The 25,517-nt window shown below is 40.2% G+C and overlaps 1 protein-coding gene across 1 annotated transcript in view; it reads right to left on the reverse strand.

Moving 5' to 3' along the window:
- SCN8A (sodium voltage-gated channel alpha subunit 8) overlaps positions 1-25,267 on the reverse strand; it is a 198,001-nt gene extending 172,734 nt beyond the window's left edge. Inside the window, exon 1 of the mRNA XM_059886569.1 lies at positions 25,049-25,267. The gene's annotated coding sequence lies outside the window, so the exon portion shown is untranslated. The remainder of the gene's footprint in view (positions 1-25,048) is intronic.
- Positions 25,268-25,517: the final 250 nt, after the last annotated feature.

Genomic DNA, 25,517 nt, shown 5'->3' on the forward strand with positions numbered 1-25,517 from the left:
AAAGAAAACCAAGAGAGGTCATCACTAGCAGACTTGCCAAAGATGCTAAAGAAAATTCTTCGGATGGAAGGAAATGAACATGGAAACAGAATTTCAGGAAAGAAGGAACACTAGAAATGGTAAATATCTGAGTAAATGAAACACCCTATTTTACTTCTAAGTTCTTTAAAACATTAAAGATGATTGAAAGCAAAAATTATAACAATGTCTGATGGGGTTTTCAATGAATATAGATGCATACGACCACTACAAGACAAAAAGGAAGAGGGCAAACCAATCTTTATGGTACTAAAGTTTCTATATTCTACTTGAAGTGATACATATTAATTTTAAGTAGAATACTTGAATATGTGTACTGTAATTCCTAGTCAACACTAAAATAACTATACAAATGAAAAAGCAGTAAAAATTCAGTGTGTGTGTGTGTGTGTGTGTGTGTGTGTGTGTGTGTCAGCCGCTCAGTTATGTCTGATTCTTTGTGATCCCGTGAACTGTAGCCCATCAGGCTCCTCTGTCCATGGAATTCTCCAGGCAAGAATACTGGATTGCCATTCCCTTCTCCAGGGGATCTTCCCGACCCAGGAATCAAACCCAGGTATCCCACATTGCAGGCAGATTCTTTACAATCTGAGCCACCAGGGAAACTCCAAAAACTCAATAGAGAAATCTAAGTAGAATACTAAAATAGTTCAAATAATCCAAAAGAAGGATGTAAAGGGAAACAAAGAAAACACAAAATAGAAAGAACAGAAAAATACAATAAAATGACAGACCTAAATCTAAAATATCAGTAATTAGATTAAATGTAAATGGTCTAAACACATCACTTAAAAGAGACATTATCAGGATGGATTTACAAAAAAAGATACATTGTATGTAGTCTACCAGAAACCTGCTAAGCACAATGATATACATAGGTTAAAAAATGAAAGGGTACTAAATGTTATTATGGCTGCCTGGACTGAATTATAGAAAAGGAATAAAAAAAACATTAGTAGACAAACTGGTGAAATCTATGAAATTCTGTAGCTTACTTAATAGAGTAATATACCAATGTTAATTTCTTAGTTTTGATAAATGTACTATGGTTTTATGTAATAGGTTAACATTAGGGAAAGCTAAGTAAAGGGCATATAGGAACTCTATGTACTATTTTTGCAACTCATTTATAAATATGAAATTATTATAAAAAATGTAAGTAAAAGGAGGAGGTAAGAATATACTATGAAAATGAGAGTTATCACAACTATAGTAACTGTATGTTAATAGGCTATATTAATATCAGACAAAGCAGACTTCAAAACAAGGAAAATTATCAGGGGTAAAAAGGATAGTAAGTAACAATTAAAGGGTCAATTCACTAAAATAAAAACAATCTTAAATGTGTATGCACCTAAGAAAAGAGCTTCAAAATATATGAAGCAACAATTGATGGAACTAAGGGAAGAAACGGACAAATCTACAATTTTAGAGACTTCAGTCCTCCTTTCTCAGTCCTCAATAGAACAAGTGAACGGAAAATTATCAAGGATATAAAAACATGTACATGTTAAATATATATAATTCCTATTTGTCAATAATATCTCACTAAGTCTGAAAAAATAAAGAAGAGGTAGGATGTAATGTTGCAATTGAATAATAAATAAATCACATTTTAATTTTTCTAAGAAGGAGAAAGAAAAAAATCAAGGCTATAGGAGAGTGAGGGGAGGAAAGGAAGAAGTAAAAGAGATTAAGAAGTACAAACTTTCAGTTGCTATATAAATGAGTTATGGGTATGAAATGTATATGTGGGGAATACAGTCAATAACTATGTAATATCTTTGTATGGTGACATATTGTAACTAGACTTCCATGACCATCCTTTTGAAACGTACAGAAGTATATCACTATGTTGTGTAACAGAAACATAGTGTTGTAGGTCAATTATTCTTCAAAAACAAACACACACAGAGAAAGATACAATTTGTGGTTATCAGAGGCAGTAAGTAGAAGGAGGGGAAACTAGATGAAGGCAATCAAAAGGAAGAAACTTCCAGTTATAAAAGAACTAAGTATTTGAGATAGAATGTACAACATGATAAATATAATGAACACTGCTATATATTATATATGAAAGTGTTACGAAAGTAAATCCTAAGAGTTCTCATTACAACAAAAACATTTTTTTCTATTTCTTTAATCTTATACCTACATAAGATGATAGATGCTCACTAAAGTTTTTGCAATAATCATTTCATGATGTATATAAGTCAAATTATTATGCTATACACCTTAAACTTAGGCAGTGTTCCACATCAATTATATCTGAGTAAAACTGGGAGGAAAAAAAAAATCAAGGATACCAAGGAACCAATAGCCTATCATGGACATTTACAGAACATCCCACCTAACTGTAGAATATGCATTCCTCTCAAGTGCCCCTAGGACACTCAGCAAGAGAGACCACATCCTGGGTTATAACACCCACTTCAACACATTTAAACATGTTGAAATGTTTATGTTCTTCGACCATAATGGAATTAAACTAGAAATCAATAAAATAAAAGACTTTGGAAAATCTCCCAATACTCCAAACACTCAAAGCAACACCCTTCTAAAGAATTCATTGGTCAAAGAAGAAATTTCAACATAGCAAAATTTGTACAAATGCAACCACAGCAGTGCTTATAGGGAAATTTATAGTACTAAAAGCTTGTATTTAAAAAGAGGAAAGGCTTCAAATTAATGATCTAAAAAAACATAAGTTTTTCACCTTAAAAAAAGAGTAAATTAATTCAAAGTAAGCAGAAGGGAAAAAATAAAAAGAGTAGAAATCAATTATATTGAAAACAGAAAAAAATAGAGGAAAAATCAATAAAATCAGAAATAGGTTCTTTGAAAAGATGAATAAAATTGATAAACTTCTAGCCAAACAAAAAAAAAAGAATGAATATACAAATTATCTATATTAAGAATGAAAGGATATTAATATAGACCCAGACACTAAAAGGCGGAGAAGGCAATGGCACCCCGCTCCAGTACTCTTGCCTGGAAAATCCCATGGACGGAGGAGCCTGGTAGGCTGGAGTCCATGGGGTCGCTGAGGGTTGGACATGACTGAGCGACTTCACTTTCACTTTTCACTTTCATGCATTGGAGAAGGAAATGGCAACCCACTCCAGTGTTCTTGCCTGGAGAATCCCAAGGACGGGGGAGCCTGGTGGGCTGCCATCTATGGGGTCCCACAGAGTTGGACATGACTGAAGTGACTTAGCAGCAGCAGAGCAGCAGCAGACACTAAAAGGATACTAAGAAAATACCTGAATGAATCTTTGTACATAAAGTTGAAAACTTAGATGAATGCACCAACTCCTTAAAAGCCACAAAGTACCAGAACTTACCCAAAAAGTATTAGACAACTTGTATTGTTCTGTATCTATTAAAGAAGTTTAATTTGTAGTTAAAAACTCCCACACAAAGAAAACTCTAGGCACAGTTCATTGAAGAATTCTACCAAATATTTTAAAAAGGAATTCTACATTTTCTCTTCCCCAAAATGAACACTTATAAACTTATTTTATAAGACCAGCATTATCCTGATACCAAAACTTGATGACAAGAAAAAAATAACAGAACTACAGACTAATATCTTCATGAACACGGATGCAAAACTCAACAAATATTAGCAAATCATATCCAACAAAATAGAAGAACACATCACAACCAGTTGGTGTTTACCCCAAGAATGTAAGGGTAGGTCAATATTTGAAAATCAATCGGTATAATTCATTATATTAACAGATTAAATAATTTGAAAAAAATCACATAATTATATCAACTAATACATAAAAGCATCTGACAAAATTCAACATCCATTCCTGAAAAAACTCTCAATAAATTGGGAACAGAAGGGAATTTATTCAACCTGAGAAAGAGTATCTACAAAAACTAACAGCTACCATCATACTTAATGGTGAGAAACTAAATGCTTTTTCCCTAAGAATGTCCACTTTCACCACTTTCATGTCTTACTAGAAGGCTATACTAACAGTAGAGGAGGTAAAGAAATAAAAAGGACAAAGACTAGAAAGAAAGATATAAAACTCATTTTTTACAGATGACATAACTATCCATATAGAAAACCCAGGGACTTCCCTGGCGGTCCTGTGGTTAAGACTCCATGCTTCCACTACAGGGGGCACAGGATTAACCCTGGTTGGGGAGTTTGAAATCCCACATACCAAACATCACAGTAAAAAAACAAAAAAAAACCAACCCCCAAAACTATAATAAAGCTCCTAGAATTAAACAGTTTAATAAGGCTGTAAGACACAACTTCAACACGAAAAAATCCATCCAATGAAGTAGAAACTGAAACTTAATTTTAAAAATTTACAATAGCTTAAAAATAGGTATAAATCTAACAATATATGAAAATCTATATGCTGAAAACTATAAAATGATTGTTGTTGTTCTGTCACTGCTGCTGCTGCTGCTAAGTCACTTCAGTCGTGTCCGACTCTGTGTGACCCCATAGACGGCAGCCCACCAGGCTCCCCCATCCCTGGGATTCTCCAGGCAAGAACACTGGAGTGGGCTGCCATTTCCTTCCCCAATGCATGAAAGTGAAAAGTGAAAATGAAGTTGCTCAGTTGTGTCCAACTCTTAGTGACGCCACGGACTGCAGCCCACCAGGTTCCTCCATGCATGGGATTTTCCAGGCAAGAGTACTGGAGTGGGGTGTCATCACCTTCTGTTCTGTCGCTAAGTCACGTCCAATCATCAGTTCTTCAGCATTCAGCCTTCTTTATGGTCCAACTCTCACATCTGTACACAACTAATGGAAAAACCATATAAGGTGATAAAAGAAATAAAATACTACCTAAATAAATGATGAAGACATTTATCATATTTATTGACTGGAAGACACAATTATCAATTCTCAAAGTGATCTCCAGATTTAATGCAGTCCCAAGCAAAACAGGGCTTTACAGGAGGCTCAGTGGTAAAGAATCTGCCTGCCAATGCAGGAGACAAAAGAGACATACTTTTGATCCCTGAGTCAGGAAGATCCCCTGGAATAGGAAATGGCATCCCACTCAAGTAGTCTTGCCTGGGAAATTCCATGGACAGAGGAACCTGGTGGGCTACAGTCCATGGGGCTGCAGAGAGTCAGACACGACTGAGAGACAAAGCACACACACAAGCAAAATGCTAGTGGGAGTTCTGCAGACATAGGCAAGCTATGAAATTCAGTGGAAAGACAAAAGAACTATAATGCTGTTCCGCTGCTAAGTCGTATCTGACTCTTTGCAACCCCATGGACTACACCACACCAGGCTACCGTGTCCTTCACTATCTCCCAGGGTTTGCTCAAATTCATATCCATTGAGTCGGTGATGCTATCTCATCCTCTACCACCCTCTTCTTTTACCTTCAATCTTTCCCAGCATCAGAGTTTTTTCCAATGAGTCGGCCCTTCACATCAGGAGGCCAAAGTACTGGAGCTTCAGCTTCAGCATCAGTCCTTCCAATGAATAGTCAGGGTTGATTTTCTCTAGGATGGACTGGTTTGATCTCATTGCAGTACAAGGGACTCTCAAGAGTCTTCTCCTCACCACAGTTCAAAAGCATCAATTCTTTGGCACTCAGCCTTCTTTATGGTCCAACTCTCACATCTGTCTGTACATGACTACTGGAAAACCCATAACTTTGACTATACAGACCTTTGTCAGCAAGCTGATGTCTTTGCTTTTTAATACACTGTCTAGGTTTGTTATAGCTTTCCTTCCAAGGAGTATGCATCTTTTAATTTCATGGCTGCAGCCACCATCCACAGTGATTTTGGAGCCCAAGAAAATAAAATCTGTCACTGATTCCATTTTTTCCCCTTCTAATTGCCATGAAGTGATGGGACTGGATGCCATGATCTTAGATTTTTTCAATACTGAGTTTTAAGCAGTTTTTTCACTCTCCTCTTTCACTTTCATCAAGAGGCTCTTTAGTTCCTCTTCACTGTGTCATTAGAGTGGTATTATCTGCATATCTGAAGTTGATATTTCTCCCTGCAATCTTGATTCCAGCTTGTGATTCATCCAGCCCAGCATTTCACATAATGTACCCTACACAGAACTTAAATAAACAGGGTGACAATATACAGCCTTGTTGTACTCCTTTCCCAACTGGGAACCAGTCAGTTGTTCCATGTAAGGTTCTGTTGCTTCTAGACCCCCACACAGGTCTCTCAGGAGACACATAAGGTGATCTGGTATCTCTTTAAGAATTTTCCAGTTTGTTGTGATCCACACAAAGGATTTCGCGTAGTTAATGAAGGAAAAGAAGAGGTTTTTCTGGGATTCCCTTCTTTCTCTAAGTTCCAATGAATGTTGGCAATTTGATCTCTGGTTCCTTTGCCTTTTCTAAACCCAGCTTGTACATATGCAAGTTTTCAGTTCATGTACTGATGAAGCCTAACTTGAAGGATTTTGAGTATAACCTTACTAACATACGAACATGCTAAATGAGCACAACTGTATAGTAGTTTGAACATTCTATGGCACTGCCCTTCTTTGAGATTGGAATGAAAACTGATCTTTTCCAGTCCTGTGGTCACAGCTGGGTTTTCCAAATTTCCTGCTCACATTGGGTGCCATGCTTTAACAGCACCATTTTTTAGGATTTGAAATAACTCAGCTGGAATTCCATCACCTCTACTAGTTTTATTTGTAGTAATGCTTCCTAAGGCCCATTTGACTTCACACTCCAGGATGTCTGGCTCTAGGTGAGTGACCACACCATCGTGGTTATACTGGTCATTAAGACCTTTTCTGTGTAGTTCTTCTGTGTATTCTCACCACCTCTTCTTAATTTCTTCTGCCTCTGTTAGGTCCTTATTGTTTCTGTCCTCTATCATACTCATCCTTGCATGAAATGTTCCCTTGGTATCTCTAGTCTTTCCCATTCTGTTGTTTCCCTCTACTTCTCTGCAATGTTCCTTGAAGAAGGCCTTCTTATCTCTCCTTGCTATTCTCTGGAACTCTGCATTCAGTTGGGTATATTGTTCCCTTTCTCCCTTGCTTTTCATTTCTCTTCTTTCTCAGCTATTTGTAAAGCCTACTCAGACAACTATTTTGCCTTCTTGTATTTATTTTTCTTGGGATAGTTTTGGTCACTGCCTCCTGTACAATGTTACGAACTTCCATCCATAGTTCCTCAGGCACTCACTCTATCAGATCTAATCCCTTGAATTTAATCATCACCTCCACTGTGATAATCATACAGAATTTGATTTAGGTCATACCTGAATGGCCTAGTAGTTTTCCCTACTTTATTCAATTTAAGCCTGAATTTTTTAATAAGGAGCTGATGATCTGAGCCACAGTCAGCTCCAGGTCTTGTTTTTGCTGACTGTATAGTTTCTCCATCTTTGGTCACAAACAACAGAATCAATCTGATTTCTGTATTGACCGTTTGGTGATGTCTATGTGTAGAGTCATCCCTTGTGTTGCTGGAAAAGGGTATTTGGTAGGACCAATGTGTTCTCTTGACAAAACTCTGTTAGCCTTTGCCCTGCTTCATCCTGTACTCCAAGGCCAAACTTGTTTGTTACTCCAGGTGTCTCTTGACTTCCTCCTTTTGCATTCCAATCCCCTATGATGAAAAGGACATCTTTTTTTAGTGTTAGTTCTAGAAGGTCTTGTAGGTCTTCATAGAACTATTCAACTTCAGCTTCTTCAGCATCAGTGGAAGGGGTATAACTTGAATTACTGTGATGTTGAATGGTTTGCCTTGGAAATGAACCAAGATTATTCTGTCTTTTTTGAGACTGTACCCAAGTACTGCATTTTGGACTCTTCAGTTGACTACGAGGGCTACTCCATTTCTTCCAAGGGATTCCTGCCCACAGTAGTAGATATAATGGTCATCTGAATTAAATTTGCCCGTTCTGGTCCATTTTAGTTCACCGATTCCTAAGACGCAATGTTCACTTTTGCCATCTCCTGCTGGACCACATCCACTTTACCTTGATTCATGAACCTAAGATTCAAGATTCCTATGCAATACTGTTCTTTACAGAGTCAGACTTTATTTTCACCACCAGACACATTCACAACTGAGTTTCATTTCTGCTTTGGCCTAACCACTTCATTCTTTCTGAAGCTATTAGTAACTGTCCTCTGCTCTTCAGCAGGAGCATACTGGACACCTTGTAACCTGGACAGCTCATCTTGTGGTGTCATAGCTTTTATACTGTTTATGGAGTTCTTGCGGCAAGAACACAAGAGTGGTTTACCACTACTTCCTCCAGTGTTTTTTGCAGACATAGACAAGCTGACTATGAAATTCAATGGAGAAGCAAAAGAACTATTAATAGCCAAACAATTTTGAAATAAGAAAATAAAGTTGGAAGACTCACACTACATAATTTTAAGCCTTACTGTAAAGTTACATATCTATAATCAGATCAGTGTGGTACTGGTGACAGGACAGATATATATGACAATGAAATAGAATAATCTAGAAAAAGGCCAAAACAAATATTGCCAATTGAGTTTTGACAAGAGTGCAAAGTCAATTCAAGGGGAAAAGGATAGTCTTTTTAATAGTAATGGTGCTAAAACAATCACACATCTATCTGCAAAATAAACATATAAAAATGAACTTTTACCTAAATTTCATATCCAATGAATTATATACATCTACATGTAAAATGCAAAACCATAAAACTCTTAGAGGAGAGCAAAGAACATATTTGCAAGCTTGGATTATATAAAGAATTCCTATTTACATCAAAAACATGACCCATCAAAGAAAGAAACTGACAAATTAAACTTACTTAAAATTTAAGCATTAGCTCGATAAAGGACACTGTAAAGAGAAGAAAAAGAAAAGCTACACACCAAGGCAAAACATGTTCATGTAATTTACTTCATGACTGATATCCAGGATACATGTTTTTTTAAAAAGGCTCTCAAAACTCACAGTAATAAAACAAATAACTCAGTTTAAAACATGGGCAAAAGACCTGAATAAAAGATTCGGTTAAGACATTTAACCAAAGACATATGGATGACAATATATATGTGAAAAATGCTCAAGATCATTAGTTCTTGGGGAAAAGCAAATTGAAACCACAATGAGATACCACTACATGCCTGTAAAAATTGCCAAAATAAAAAATCTGAGTGCTCAATATCACTAACCATCAAGAGAATGTGACATCAAAACTGCGTAAGAACACACAGCTGGTACGAAGCTGCTGTATAGCACAGGGAACACAGCTTGCTGCTCTGTGATGACCCAGGGGGGTGGGAGGGGACGGGAGGGAGGGAGGTGCGAGAGGAAGGGGCTATGTGTATACTTTTAGCTGACTCACACTGCTGCACAGCAGAAACTAAGACAGGGCTGTAAAGCAATTACCTTCCAATGGAATATTAAATTAAAAAAAAAACCACAGTTAGCAATCACCTCACAGCCATCAGACAGTGTTATCAAAAAAATAAATAAATAAAAAAAAGGTAACACGTGTTAGAAAGGATGCAGAGAAACTGGAGCCCCTGGCACACTGTTGGTAGGAATGCAAAACAGTGCAGCTGCTACGGAAGACAGTATGGAAATTCTTCAAAAAATGAAAACTAGACCTACCATACAATCCAGCAATCTCACTTCTGGGTAGTTCTCCAAAAGAATTAAAACCAGGATCTTGAAGAAATATTAGCTATACCATGTTCATTGCAGCACCGTTCAATAGTTACCAAGATAGGGAGGCAACCTAAATGTCCATCTATAGATGAACACACAAAGAAGATGCGGTACACACAGACACAGGAATACTGTTCAGCTTGTTTTAAAAAGAAAGAAATTCTGACATATTCTATAACATGGATGAACCTTGAGGACAACATACTAAGTGTAATAAGCCAGTCATGGAAAGAGAAATACTGCATAATTACACTTACACGAGATATACAAAATCGCCACATTCATAGAATCCAAGTAGAATGATGTTTGCCAGGGCTGGGGGAAGAGGGAAATAGGAAGTTTCTTATCGCTGGACAGAAAGTTTCAATTAAGCAAGATGAATAAGCTCTAGAAATCCACTGTAAAACATTGGACCTATAGTCAATAACAATGTACACTTAAAATTTTGTTAAGAGGAAAGATCTCTGTGGTGTTCTTACCACAATAAAACTAAAAACAAACAAAAATTTTGACAATATCAAGTGCAAATGAAGATATTAATGACAACTCTCATACACTATTGATGGAAAAGCAAAATGGTATAATCACTCTGAAAAAAATGGTTTAGTAGTTTCTTACAAAGGTAAACATATACTTAATTACTCAGCAATTCACCCTTACAGATATCTTTGAATAATGTAAATTCAGATTCATACCAAAACCTATACATTTATAGCAGCAGTATTCATAATCACTTGAAACTGGACATATCTCAAATATCCTTCAACAAATGAATGGATAAACAAACTGATATGTAACCACACAATGGGATACTACTACGCAAAAAAAAGAACAAACTATTGATAAAGATAACAATATAGATAAATCTCCAAGGTACCATGCTGAGTGAAAGAAGGCAATTTCAAAAGATTCTATTCTATAGCATGATTCTATTTAAATGACATTATAAAAAAGCAAAACCACAGAACAGAGAGCCATTTGGGAGTTGGCAGAGATCACACATTAGAGTTTGACTACAAATGGGCAGCAGAGGGCTTTTTGAGGGGATGGATCTGTTTCGTATCCTGACTGTAGTCCTGGTTACATAAATATATATATGTATTAAAACTCATAGAACTCCAGTCCAAAATTTTTTTCAACTGTCCTCTTGTAAATTTTTAAAACAACAATAAAAAATAACCAAAGCTGTTAAAAGTGTTAAAAAGGAAAAAATATATATCTGCCAAACATAAGCTAGAACTTCAAAAGCGTTTCAAATATTAGTAATATTGAACTTATTCTTGTGAAGGAAGTGGTCCTCTGTTTGGGTACAGTACCCGAATAGGAGTAAATTTCCAAATAGGAAAAGGACCCCGTGTGTCCCAGAGGCACTGCGTCTTGGCCCAAGGCTGCAAGCAGATTGCAGGAGTTACGATGCCTCAGTTTCCACCAAAAGAACATCTAATACTCCCCTGCTTAAAATACAGGCTAGCATCCATACTTCGAACTCTACAGACTAGATTTTTATAACATCTGCAAAAGTCAGCATTCAGTTCTCACAACTCTCACAAGAGTTCTCAACTAGGTTCTGAGATTAAACCATGGAAGGAAAAAACAACTGGTAAACCCTTAACAACTCAACATCTATAAGCAGTGTCTATAAGGAGCTAATGGTTCTGGAAACCTGGCTAGAAAAGTGGCATTGCTTCCTAGGAGGATTCTTTTCTCCTTCAGATTTTGCAATAGATTGCACCAAGTGATAAATGCGTTGCTCTTTAAAAAACCTTTCCCTGAGCACTAGCCTGGGCCTTTAAAGGCAGGTCTGCAGAGCAGAGCCCAAGCAGGACACAGGAGTCACACACCCCTGGGTGATGGTGGCTTACCTCAGCCCTGGGAACCTGGGCAGCCTGCTGAGGAGAGGGAAGTGGAAAATGCCCACCTCCTACAAGCTGCAAGGGACAATACAGACCAGAGACTTCCTAATGGTCAGGAAGGAGCGTGTGGCTAGGAACATAGCACACTAGCCCCAAGGGTCGAGCTGCATATAAGCTTATCAAAATGAAAGATAGAAAACATCTGGATCTAATTAACAACAAGTCTTTGATATCCACTCATGACACAAACGGACTACTTTCTTTGACCCATAAAGCTTTGGAGCAATTTCTAATGCAAAGAATCTACATTAAGATCCCAAAATAAAAAAACTTTTACCCCTTCGGCACTTATGGCTTAAGTTTTCCTGTGTGAGTCAGAGAAAAAAAAATAAAAGCCTTGTGAGGTGAGTGAAGTACTCATCAGATCAGATCAGATCAGTGGCTCAGTCGTGTCCGACTCTTTGCGACCCCATGAATCGCAGCACGCCAGGCCTCCCTGTCCATCACCAGTACTCATAGGCTCATTCTATTTTGTTTCTCCACTCCACTTAATCACTCAATTCATCACTCAATTTGTGCCTTGCACCACTCCCTTTTCTAGAGACAAGGAAGAAGAATATTACAAAAAGGAAAGTGAAAAAATAAAAACCTACCAAAAAAGATGTCCCTTTCATCAGAGGAGATTGGAATGCAAAAGTAGGAAGTCAAGACATACCTGGAGTAACAGGCAAGTTTGGCCTTGGGAGTACAAAACTGAAGCGGGGCAAAGGCTAACAGAATTTTGCAAAGAAAACGCACTGGTCACAGTACACACCCTCTTCCAACAACACAAGAGACAACTCTACACATGGACATCACCAGATGGTCAACACCAAAATCAGACTGGTTATATTCTTTGCAACCAAAGATGGAGAAGCTCTATACAGTCAGCAAAAACAAGACCTGGAGCTGACAGTGGCTCAGGTCATGAACTCCTTATTGCAAAATTCAGACTTAAATTGAAGAAAGTAGGGGAAACCACTAGGCCATTCAGGTAGGACCTAAATCAAATCCTTTACAGTTATACACTAGAAATGACAAATAGATTCAAGGGATTAGATCTGATAGAGTGCCTGAAGAACTATGAACAGAGGTTCATAACATTGTACAGGAGGCAGTGATCAAGACCATCCCTAAGAAAAAGAAATGCAAAAAGGCAAGATGGTTGGCTGAGAAAAGAGAAGCAAAAGGCAAAGGAGAAAAGGAAAGATATACCTGTCCGAAGGCAGTTCCAAAGAATAGCATGGAGAAATAAAAAAGCCTTCCTAAGTGAACAATGCAAAGAAATAGAGGAAAACAATAGAATGGGAAACAGAGATCTCTTCAAGAAAATTAGAGATACCAAAGGAACATTTCATGCAAAGATGGAAAAAATAAAGGACAGAAATGGTATGGAATTAACAGAAGCAGAAGATATTAAGAAGAGGTGGCAACAATACACTGAAGAACTATACAAAAATATATTAATGACCAAGATAACCATAATGGTGTTATGGCTCTACCTAGAGCCAGACATCCTAGAATGCAAAGTCAACTGGGCCTTAGGAAGCATCACTACGAACAAAGCTAATGGAGGTGATGGAACTACAGCTGAGCTACTTCAAATCCTAAAAGATGATGCTGTGAAAGTGCTGCACTCAATATGCCAGCAAATTTGGAAAGCTCAGCAGTGGCCACAGGACTGGAAAAGGTCAGTTTTCATTCCGATCCCAAAGAAAGGCAATGCCAAAGAATGCTCAAACTACTGCACAACTGCACTCATCTCACACGCTAGCAAAGTAATGCTCAAAATTCTCCAAGCTAGGCTTCAGCAGTACCCGAACTGAGAACTTTCAGATGTTCAAGCTGGATTTAGAAAAGGCAAAGGAATCAGAGATCAAATAGCCAACATTCACTGGATCATATAGAAAGCAAGAGAATTCCAGAAAAACACCTACTTCTGATTCATTGACTATGCAAAAGCCTGTGACTATGTGGATCACAACAAACTGTGGAAAATTCTTCAAGAGCTAGGAATACCAGACTACCTTACCTGCCTCCTGAGAAACCTTTATGCAGGTCAAGAAGCAACAATTAGAACTGGACATGGAACAATGGACTGGTTCCAAATTGGGAAAAGAGTACATGAAGGCTGTATATTGTCAACCTACTTATTTAACTTTTATGCAGAGTACATTATGTGAAATGCTGGACTCGATGAAGCACTAGCTGGAATCAAGATTACAGGGAGAAATATCAACAACCTCAGATATGTAGATGACACCACCCTTATGGCAGAAAGCGAAGAGGAACTAAACAGCCTCTTGATGAAGATGAAAGAGGAGAGTGAAAAAGTGGCTTACAACTCAACATTCAAAAAACAAAGATCATCGCATCCGATCCCATTACTTCATGGCAAATAGATGGGGAAACAATGGAAACAGTGACAGACTTTATTTTCCTGGGCTCCAAAATCACTGCAGATGGTGACTGTAGTCATGAAATTAAAAGACACCTGCTCCTTGGAAGAAGAGCTATGACAAACCTAGACAGCATATTAAAAAGCAGAGACATTACTTTGCCAACAAAGGTCCATACAGTCAAAGCTATGGTTTTTCCATTAGTCATGTATGGATATGAGAGTTGGACCATAAAGAAAGCTGAGCACCAAAGAATTGATGCTTTTGAACTGTGGTGTTGGAGAAGACTCTTGAGAGTCCCTGGGATAGCAAGGAGATCCAACCAGTCCATCCTAAAGGAAATAAGTCCTGAATATTCACTGGAAGGACTGATGCTGAAGCTGAAATTCCAATACTTTGGCCACCCGATGCAAAGAACTGACTCACTGGAAAAGACTCTGATGCTGGGAAAGATTGAAGGCAGGAGGAAAGGAGACGACAGAGGATGGGATGGTTGGATGGCATCACCGACTCAATGGACATGAGTTTGAGCAAGGTCCAGGAGATGGGGAAGGACAGGGAAGCCTGGCGTGCTGCAGTCCATGGGGTCACAAAGAGCCAGAAGCAACTGAGCGACTGAACAACAACAACATACACCTACTAAAATATTACTTGTATTAGGACATCAAGATTAATAAAACAGATTGCCATCATTTAGCTAAGTGGTCTTTATGGACTTTCCTCAACCCAAACTATTTTAAGAATGGCTTCCCAAGAGGTTGCTGTTTAACCACTATTACTTTAAGCATTCAAACTAGGAAACAGGTACAAACTTACAATATCATTGCACAGAGAACCTCCTGATGGGATTACTGTAAAGATGCTTTATAGTCGACACACTTTAAACGAAACATGCTCAGTACCACTGTGCTGCGTGGGAAGTCCTTTATGTCCCTAAACAGAGTGCTAAATTCACCAACGTCTTGGACATGAACTCTGCCCGGTCCACTGGTTCCACACAAACCATGGAGATGTCTTGCCAACAGTCTGAGTGCAAACTGCACCAAAAGTTAATTGAATTTGCAAGAACTCAGTAACTTTGGAGGGGAGAAGGAAAATTAAATGAAAAAATTCAACCAATTAAATTGCTTTTCTCTGCTGTCTGTTATTTTGCATGTGTGTGTTCTGATGTTCTGATCATCCTTTATTTTTTCTTATTCAAAGATCTTTACCTACTGCAAAATGCTAGAAGCCCACATCCTTGAGCTCACCCTTCACTCTGAACTGTCACTGTGTACTGAAGTGACACAGCAGGGCCCACTCACCACTGTCTGTGCCCTAGCTACACCAGGGAGGTTTACGCAAGTCAAGTCTGACATTTTGTATGGACAGTCCAAGATCAATACCAGAAATGACAAGCAACATTACTGGCTCATAAAGCCTAACATTTTCCCCCTGCTTTCACCTATTTAAATCCTCTCAGTTGCTACCTTTAATTCAGCCTGCAATTTCACTTACTTACTACTATGGCTTCCAAAAAGCACAGAGAATATAAGCAAATGATCAAAGAGAGAAAGTCACTGAGTTTCAGTAAGGACAAAACAGTCCTTATGAAAACAAAACAGTCCTATGAAAAGGCACATCATTCTTGTTTCTTTATACACTAAACCAAAGGTTAGTTGAGAGTGTCAAGGAAAAAGTTGTGAGAATCAAGGGAGCTAAGTGTCTATATACGGACAGAATGAAAGACCACAAAATAAGTAAAGGATAGAAACCCACAAAGATTAAGTAATCTTTATCAGTGAGAGAACACACAGAATAAAAAAGTTGCAAGACTTAGATTTTCCTTAAAGAAAGCATGAGAAGCTCAGGGGAAAAACCCTCTGCAGAGAAAAGATCAAAAATTAGCAATCAGTAGCCTGCTAACCAAGATGCTCTGGACTAGACTGCCAACGTATATTACAGAACTTATTTCCTCAGATTTTCTAAAGAGAAGATTCTCTGTCTCTCAACTTTAGAAGAGCAAAATAATCTTTTAACTCCTCCTCCTTCCTTCCCCTCAAGTAAAGTTATTTACCAAGTTCTACTGGGCTTTCTTAGAGACTACTTCTTACATTAAAAAATGTTGCTTAAACACACACATCCATGTGACACACATGTAAAAATTATATTCATGTTCTTTCCTTGCCGTCTTCACCACTACTATCCAGGTCCAAGGCTTTGTCACCACACAACTCGGCCAAATCAAACAGCCAATTAACTGGAAGTCCATTCCTGTTCTAGTTCACCCTACTATACATTCGCTGCTGCCCAATCCTCCTAAAATATTATAAACTTTGATGACGTATCATTCTGTATGCCTTAGAACAACAACCACCTTCTATGTTCTCCATTGTCTCCAAGGATAACTGCAACGTTGACAAATTCATAATGTTTAGCTAACTCTCCCCCATCTTTGCAGGCTTATCTGCCACTGGGGTATCCTACCCTAGTCCTACTGATTTGTTCTTGGTGAAATTTCTATTCTAATTTGAATATACTAATTATACTCTAATTATATTCAAATCCCCAAATTTATAACCCAGAATGGAAGAGATACCTTCAACAGTGCCTTTTGAGAAAATGTGTTTATATTAAATGACTTAATATCCTTTAAAAAAAAAAAAAAAGGAAATTTAAAAAAAGTACATTTAAGAATGTCACTAAATTTTTTTGCTAAGGGGGGATTAATTGATCTAAAATGACCTAGACTGAGAATTCAAATCCTCAAACTATTTTAACAGTCTTCCTCAAAAGACAATGGATATAATTGTGTGGGGGACAAGGAAGAGAAAGTGTTTACAAGCATATCATGTAGAAAGGATACAAAGAAACTGGTAACAGTAGTTATCTTTACAGAATGCACACGGAGTGAAGGTGACAGGATAAGAAGACTTAACTTTGAAGCTTCTGACTTTTTAAACCCTTTGCCTCTGTTAACTATTCAAACAAATAAATGTTAAAGATGAATTTTATGTATAGAATGGAGAGATACCTGCAACAGTGCCTTTTGAGAAAACGTTTTTATAGTAAGTGACTTAAAATCCTTTTTAAAAAAAAAAAAAAAGTTAATTAAAAACACATTTAAGAATATTACCATTTTTTGTTTGTTTGTTTTATTACAAAGCAAGAAAGTATTCTCCATCTTTTCCAAAGCAGAGATCAGGAAAAGTAAGCAATCTGCAGCAAAGTTCTAGCAGAGGAAGGGGTAAAATAACATTTAAAACACAAAACATCCTCCTAAAGGTCTGTGCTAGATCCAGAAGTTCAGGATCACTCTAGCTCAGGGAATAGAACAGAGACATGTATCCAAAGGAGTCTGCAGAGGAGAGAGAACTCTCCCCAAGTTCATATCCAAATTCCCTTGTCCCTTTTCACTACAGTCATTCTTTTTTTTTTAATTGAAGGATACTTGCTTTACAGAATTTTGTTGCTTTCTGTCAAACGTCAACATGAATCAGCCATAGATGTACATATACTGCAGTCATTCTTTTCACTTTCTCTCACTCTCCACTTTGACAATTTCTCACACTCCCAATGATTTCTTCCTTATCACAGTATAAATCTATTTTAAATGCTTTATTTTCTTCAAGGTATCATTCCTAGAAACAAGACATTTCTCCTTTTAATTTTCACCAAAATCTCTGGCTATCCAATTGGGAATTCTGTGGCAAATGAGATTTTTGGGTATTCTGACCTCCAAGAAAGCGCTATCAGTCTTTTTTGAAACCCGCTCAATCCTTCTCTGCAATTTAATAATAATGCATCAATTTGCTTTCAGTTAAAAGCATTTTTATTCAGCTGCTTGCTAAAACAAAAAGATACTACTGAATGTGAAGCAAAAGCCTGCTGCAATTTATCCTTAGTTGAAGAAAAATTCCTTGTGAAATAAGAAACTAACCATGTAATAAATTAAAACCTATTTATTTACAGGGCTGTCACTCAGTAAAATGAAGGAAAAATGCCATTTCATACTGGCTTCTGGTGAACATTAAACTTTTGGAGGCTCAGCTTTCAACTGTCTGTACTTTAAAATAAGGAGAGAGTAAGAATAGATGAAAAACGAGCTACTTTTTTTTACTGATTTCTTTATCAATCACTATCTAAAAATTTACAGTAACATTTTAATTTTGACCTTTTCTCCTTTTCCAAGTTCACTCTGATGGAAATGCTAATAATCAGTTAAATACTCAAAATGTAGAAAAAGGGAGGAAAATAAATGGCACGTATAATTTATAGCCTAGATAACCCATCCCTGGATAAATAAGCATTCACTGTATTTCTCTGATGTTCTTATTCCCAGGAACTCAAAAGATTTTACAGCATAAAAAATCACACTAATCAACTGAACATGAAAGGAGCAGGATAATGAAGGAACTTCCGTGCTTTCCATTTCCAGATCCTGGAACAAGCCCGGTGAACACAGGAAGCCTCTCACCACCACCAACAGTGAATATAAAACCTCTCCAGACAACATTTTAGTTATCCTAACCCAATCAACTCCTTCCAGGATCAAGAGCGCTTCAGTTCCGAACTAAGAGCACATCTCAGACCCTCAGAGTCGCAGCTTTTCTTCTGTTCTGCTCTGCTCAGTACAACACATCTGCATATACCTAAGGGATCAGAACTGTTATCTGCTTTCACCTTTGTTCTTTTAGACTAAGAGCCTCCCAGAACTTTTTCTACTTCAACTAGGTTACCCTCACCCACCAGGAGCAATTTTTCTCTGACTCCGACACCAATTTCAGCCTTGCATAAGCAAAAAAAAGTCCAGGTGATGGTGGCCGTAATTCCCCTATGGTCCTGGTTATAACTTATGTTGGCAATGTGGGAGCATTTGTGAGGAGCCAAACATGTGTTTATGTGCAAGAGAAATTAAGAAAGACAGGCAAACCCCAAGACATGACGACTTCTTAAAAAAAGTAGCTAGGATAGCTGCAGAAACAAAACAAGCATGTTACTTCCATGCCTCCTCTTTTTATCTATACTCTATTTATTGATAAGATACATCTTCTGCTCATTTTCCCTCATCCTTCCTGCTTCCAGAATGCTCTCCTTCAAAGGTACTCTGGCCTTCCCTCTGCCTATCCCAGAATCTTTCATTATGCCCACTCACTAAGATATGTTTAGCTACCTAGGATAATGATAATTTCCTAAAATAAAGCCAAAATTGTTCACATCACTTGGTTATATGAATATCAGAATATAACACCATTTAATACAAAAAAAAATCTTTTAAGCATGAATTAACCAACCTGGGTCCCTGTCTCCACTCCATCATTTAACGGTCCCATAGCTCTGGACAACTCAAGCTAGGATACTCAATTTCCTCAGATTGAAAATGGGTAGAATAATATCTGTCTTACCTAACTCAATCAACTCATCAAAAGATTTTTAAAGTTTTTATAAACATAAGAGTAATAATTAGGTAGATGGTCAGCCATGAGACCTAAATGTAAGACACTCACTCAAAGAAAGCCGTTAGAAGACTATATAATTGAGGACTTCCCTGGTGGTCCAGTGGTTAAGACTCCACACTCCCAATGCAGGGCCATGGGTTTGATCCCTGGCCGGGGAATTAAGAGCCCACATGCTGCACTCCCCACCCACCCCCTCCCCACAAAAAAGACTATACAATGGGAAAATCTAAAAGAGTGCTAAAGACAAAAGCAGCTCCAAACCCGCATAATCACTTAGCACAGTTAAGACATCCAACTCGAGAATACAGGGGAGCCTCAGCCTTTGAGTCCATTCCACCTTCAGATCTCAAGCCATGGCTAAAACCAGCTCAGCTGCCTGCCAACTGGTGAGGGCCAGAGCATTCCTGTTTGGTAAAAAGTCCTATTCTAGAATAGTTTGGGAATGAACGCAGAAAGAATTGCTTTAGTAACTGCGGTTGCATGGCGGAGGGGTTGGGCGGGGGGGGAGTGGCGGTCAGCACTGCAACTGTACAGTAAAACTTTTCTCCTTTTACATTAGCAATGTCCATCCAAAGTCAGGATACCTCTCGACTCTATCCTCTGCCAGACTGAAGATAAAGCAACTGTCTGCTTTTCAGACTACTGAAATTTAATATAGTACACATATACTATATCAAATACACATATAAATACACACTAAGCTGCTAAATCCCGAGAGGAAAAGGAGCTAATATACACTGAGCTCTATGTGTCAGAAACCATAAGGAAACAGAGATTTCATTTAATCCCCACAAACACCATGCCACGTAGGTATTATTATTCCTATTTTTACAGATGAGAACACCAAAGCTCAGATAGATTAAATAACCTATCCAAGGTGACAAAGCTAGTAGTAGAAGAGCGGAGACTTGAACTTTAGTGTTGCCTATCCCCAAAGCCCACACTGCTTCTGACTTTTTCCTCTCGATGGTGTAACCAGGACAGCCTTCTTGGGTCTTCATTTCACCCTAATTCCTGATACGTACTTAACTGCAAGTCCTGGTTGTGTATCCATAACTTCACAAAGGGACAAATAAAATTTTTTCAAATTTCTTCTTTGCCTTTTCTTTACACACATTTACTTCATGTTTCTGCACAAAATTATTCTTTTTAGGTTGAATCACCGGGCTAGATCTAATATGCTACCATTCAATATTTCAGCAATTAATATACATGGAGGGTGAAAGTTCTGTTCCCTTCTTTTAACACTTTAATAGTCACAGTTTTTGAGCATGTTATCATTTTCTAAGCTGGTTCTTGCCATTTAAAGAGTGTTAGTGCTTAGTACAAGGCTTCACACACAGTAGGTGCAGAGGGAGAATATTTATTGAGTCCCTGATTGAGAGAAGTTTTTTTATTCTTCTAGTTAACTGGCTACATTTGAGCCCAATTCTAAGAATGAATTCTTTTACATTAAAGATAATTTCTTGAAATTTAAAAAAAATGATTCCAAAAAAAAGGAAACTGAAATCTAACAGTCTAGCAGTTACATCTCTAAATGACTAGTAGACTGTTTACTTAAGAGTTTAAAAGGCTTGGTTTTAAAATACTTATTTTTATTATTCTGAATAACTTTTGCAAATGCTTCTTTCCCTCTTCACAGAAAAACAAAACAAAACTGAAATAACCATAAAACAACTGTTTCACTAACGATGACTTTTTCCCCCATTTTGCACATTGTAATAAGTATACTTTATTTTTATAATTACGGAAACTCATCTCTGAATAAACTGGCTTTTTTTTTTTTTTGCCAATTGCAGGAACCACCTACAGCCCAGAGCACTCTATTCAGACATTACTGTTTATGCAGTTAGACATTGCTTGAGCTATCCAAGTTTCCCTGTGTTTGGTCCCAGGTCACTCTATGTAGAGTTGTCCCCAGACTGCCAGGAGCTGGGACACTGCTAGGAGAAGGCAAGACCCAGAGTGGAAAGAATGGTACCCCTGAGGAGCTGCAGAGGAGGCAGTGGGCTTTAAGAGAGCCCTTAAGGTGAGCAGAGAGGTCAGGAGTGTAGGCTTAAGCCAGGGCCCAGGGGCAACATTCCCTGAGACAAGTCAAGCCCCAGTCCTCTCTGAGGTTTCCAGAACAAAGGCTAGGTGTGGAGAGAGCAGGTGGTGTTACCTCCAGGCGCTGCTGAAGCTAGGGGAGCATGGCAGAGAGGCTTGCATGATGGGCACATAATCTGTGGCAACTGGGCCTTCCCACGACACTGGGCGATGAGTATCTGTTATGGGGGAACCTTGCACCATGGCTGGGCTGGAGCACCCAGCACTCGGCCTGGGGGCCATGGGTCTGCTGGGGTGAGCCAGCTGCTGCCCACACCCTACTTTAAGCAACTGCTGAATAAACTGCATTTTTAACACTTTCTAAACAGTGTGGTTTTATTTTCCTTCGCAGATATAATCTATAGGAATTAAGTATTCATTAGTTCATGCATGTGGCTCTAGAACAACTTGTTATATACTATCAGCCCATTAAAGATAATTATTTTTGCTTCCATTCAAGAATGTTTTCCTTTCTTTGGGTGGATATGTCTCTATCTCTGTATTCTTTTCAAGCAGGTGCAGGTTTCTTGTATAATCCCTATAGAACACTGAATGTCAGTCTTTTCTTAGTAAGAAGCACAAGAATGACATCTGCCCCTGATCATACCCAATTTATATGTCTTTTAACTTTATGTTACTTTTTCAATGACACAGAAGTGCTTCAGTCACAGTGGAACCCCAGTGGAATGAGCTGCTTTATGAGAAGTCTCATATAAGGGGATCCCTGTGCTAGGTGGGAGATCCATACAGGCTGAATTTTATGGCCGTCTTCACTATTTTAGGATTTTAAAATATTTTTTTGACAAATTACTTTGGCGAAACAATGAACTACATACCAGCCTCTGCTGTGTCAAGTCCTTTTCCCAGCTCACTGTTCAAACCAACCCAAATAAGATGCCCTTCTGATCCAGCTTAACTTAGCAAGCCAGGTGATTAGTTTGGGAGACCAAAATCTCATAACATTAATAGTTTCTTGCTATTTGAAATTATCAAAATGTGCTGAAATAATGCAGTCAGCAAAATGTCACTGTGTGACTTACATATGGATCTGTTGCAGCCTGCAAAAACACTGTCTCCATGAGGGACAGCCAAAATGAAGAGTTATGTGGGAGTAATAAAATATGATAACTAGGTCTGCAACTTCAAGTATAAACCAAGCTGCGCATGCACACATCTACAGGAGAGCCTGCTGATCTAAAAGCAAGAAAAACCCAAACCCTGTCCAGCATGTATGCACTCCACTAGCAGGCCTGCCAGGGAACTGTCCTTTCAGCACCACAGCAAGAAACCCTGGCGTAAACCTCCATACAGGCAACCAAAGCTGGGCAAGCTGGGCCCTGAGAAACGTTTGTTAGAGACCCTGCAAAGAAAGCAACAACCAATTGTATCGTTGTTTATTTTTAAGTATACTATCTGCCATTTCATAATCCTTTATTAATTTAAAATAAAATCCTTCCATATTTTGATAAAACTTGACAAAACCCCAAAAGAAAACTGAAGATGTATTAAGTCAGCCTTTCAGACTGAACCCAGAAGACCAGTAACTGGCCTGCACTCTCAAGAACTGCGCTGCAGTACCCACCAGCAGCACTAATAAGAACCACAACACATTTACACATATCCTGTATCAGATGTCCACAGAACACATAACATGCTTAGAGCCCTCTCCAGGGACAGCCTCAATTTCTAGGACAGACAATGTTCGCTGAGTGTCAAGCCATCACTACCACCCCCCTTCCAAGCAATCAAATTCTCTTTCAGGGAGAACTGAAGGCCTTGTGTGTCATGAGCTCCAAAGAAAAAATGCTGCAGTATTTCAAGAACCAGGTTAAAGGCAATGTATTACAAAGCTTTCAGCATTTTAAGTCTGATTCCCCCAAGATTTCTACCAGGATGGTACTGGATGGTAATGTCACCCAGCCATTTGCATTACACATCAAAAATAAAAATTTTTTTCTTAAGAAAAAAAAAAAGTCCCCCAACCACCATTATCTTCTAATGCACGTGGAGAAAAGAGAAGTACAGAAAGACTGTGAAACAGGGAAAACCTACCACACCCGAAATCTCCCTTGGAAAACTAAAACACCCCCAGCCTTAGCACACCCCTACCTCTCTGAAGGCTCTCCAGGTTCAAACTTGAGAAACAGTTACAAAAAGTGCCTTCCCCGTTGGCTCCCAGAGCCCTCACCTACACTTCCTGCCTCCATCCCGACTTCTCTGGTGCCCACTGTGCATGCATTAAAAGCAATTTTCCCTGTTTGGTAGCTCTCGCTCCATGTTAATTATTTCTCCCTCCCCCTGAATTAGCCAGATGCAATGCAAAGTTTCTTCTCCAACTCTCCCCCCCCCACCCCAAACAGACGACATCCTTTTATTATGGATACTGATACTGAACCTTGGAGTCTCCGGATGTAAAATGTATTCCCCCATGTTTCAAAAACTGCAGTGTAAGTGAGGAAGAGGGCACAGGGTGGGGTACCTGGAAGGAATGCCTGGTTTGAAAAATCATATTTATCAGACTGAAAAATGATTCCTACTCCATACCACTTCGAAACTGGGACCCTTGAAGGGGTCTGAAAGCCCTGGCTAAGCCCCCCGAAAGTTAACTGCCAAGTCTCCACTGGTGGTTGCTGCTGGCACAGAGAGGATGGAGCTGAGCTCTCAGGAAAAATGCAGAGGCTTTGCAGTCCCCCGAGTACCAAGAGAGAACTACAGAGCTGGGGTCCAAGCCCGTGCAGCTGGGCAGGCCTGTAAGCCGAAAGCTAGCAGAAGCCCAGGGTGCTCGCTGCCGGTGGCACGGTGGGGGAGGGCAAGAGAGAGGAGGAGAGGAGCAGGCTCTGCATCGGGTGGCGTAGGGGTGGGGGTGGGGGAAGGGGATATTCTCAAAGTGATGTACTCCCTAATGCAGGAATCCTAGCCTGCCGAGGAAGGTCCCGGGGGCCCCCAACACAGCCCCAGAGCACCCTATCGGAAGGGGGACGGACGCATCCGAGTAAAGGACAGGGGAGTCCCGGCTACCCTAAGAACCCACGAGCCCCTGGCTTCTGCAGTTGGTAACAATCTGGAGCTGGATGGGGGAGAAGGATGCAGTAAGACATGGGGGAGGGGGTAGAGCTAAGGAGCTGCTCTGGAAGATCCGGACAGCGCTGCCCTTCCAGTGCAACCGGGCAAGGGGCCCCGACTCTGCCCTGGCTCTGGGATACAGGAAGGAGGGGGTGCTGCACCACGGAAGGGGCGCCGAGGGCAGCCAGAGTCCCCCTGTGCAGCCAAGAGCGGAGGAGAGAGAGGGTGTATGGGGGTGGGGGGCAATGGTCCTCAGTTCTCCTCAGGGATCCCCAATAAAGACATTAGAAGGAAGCAAGACTTCCAAGCACCTGTACAAAACCGGGAGGGCAGAAACCCCGCTCCATGGCCCCTAGAGCCCCGCCGCGCACTCTGCGGCAAAGCCCCTGGCTGGAGATGGGCGAGCCCCGCTCCAGGGTCCCGAGGCGAGAAAGGGAACCCGGTAGACGAGGAGCGGCGCCGGGGCAGGGGCTCTGGGGCGACTTACGGCAGCGGCGGCGAGGGAGGCAGCGGCGGCCCTAGCGCGGGGCCCGGGAGGCGCGGCCGGACTGCAGAGGCGCCGAGGATGCGGCGGGCGGGACTGCGGTGGGCGCCATCTTGGAGCGCTCCCCGCGCCCGCCCCCCGCGCCGCCCGAGTCCTTGCATAATTGATGACTCGCGCCCGCCGCGCGCCGCCGCGCGCGCCCCCGCCGCCGGGCCCCCCGCCCACCCCGCCCCCTCGTCGACCCCCGGCGCGCGCCCCCCGCCCGTCCCCGGCCCCCGCCCGCGCACGCCTCCCCCGCCCGCCCTCCTGCCTGCGTCCCGAGGCCCACCTACCCCTGCAGGGCGCGCCGGTTCGCTCGCGGCGCTCCGCGCCGTTCGCCGGTCCGCTCGCTGGCTGTCAGGCCGGCGTCCCCGCGCCGCCCGGACCGGATCCGGGGCGAGGGAGCAGGGCGCCGGTAGGGGGCGCCGCGCCG

This window comes from Bos taurus, chromosome 5, assembly GCF_002263795.3.
Source record: "Bos taurus isolate L1 Dominette 01449 registration number 42190680 breed Hereford chromosome 5, ARS-UCD2.0, whole genome shotgun sequence".
NCBI classification, from domain to species: domain Eukaryota; kingdom Metazoa; phylum Chordata; class Mammalia; order Artiodactyla; family Bovidae; genus Bos; species Bos taurus.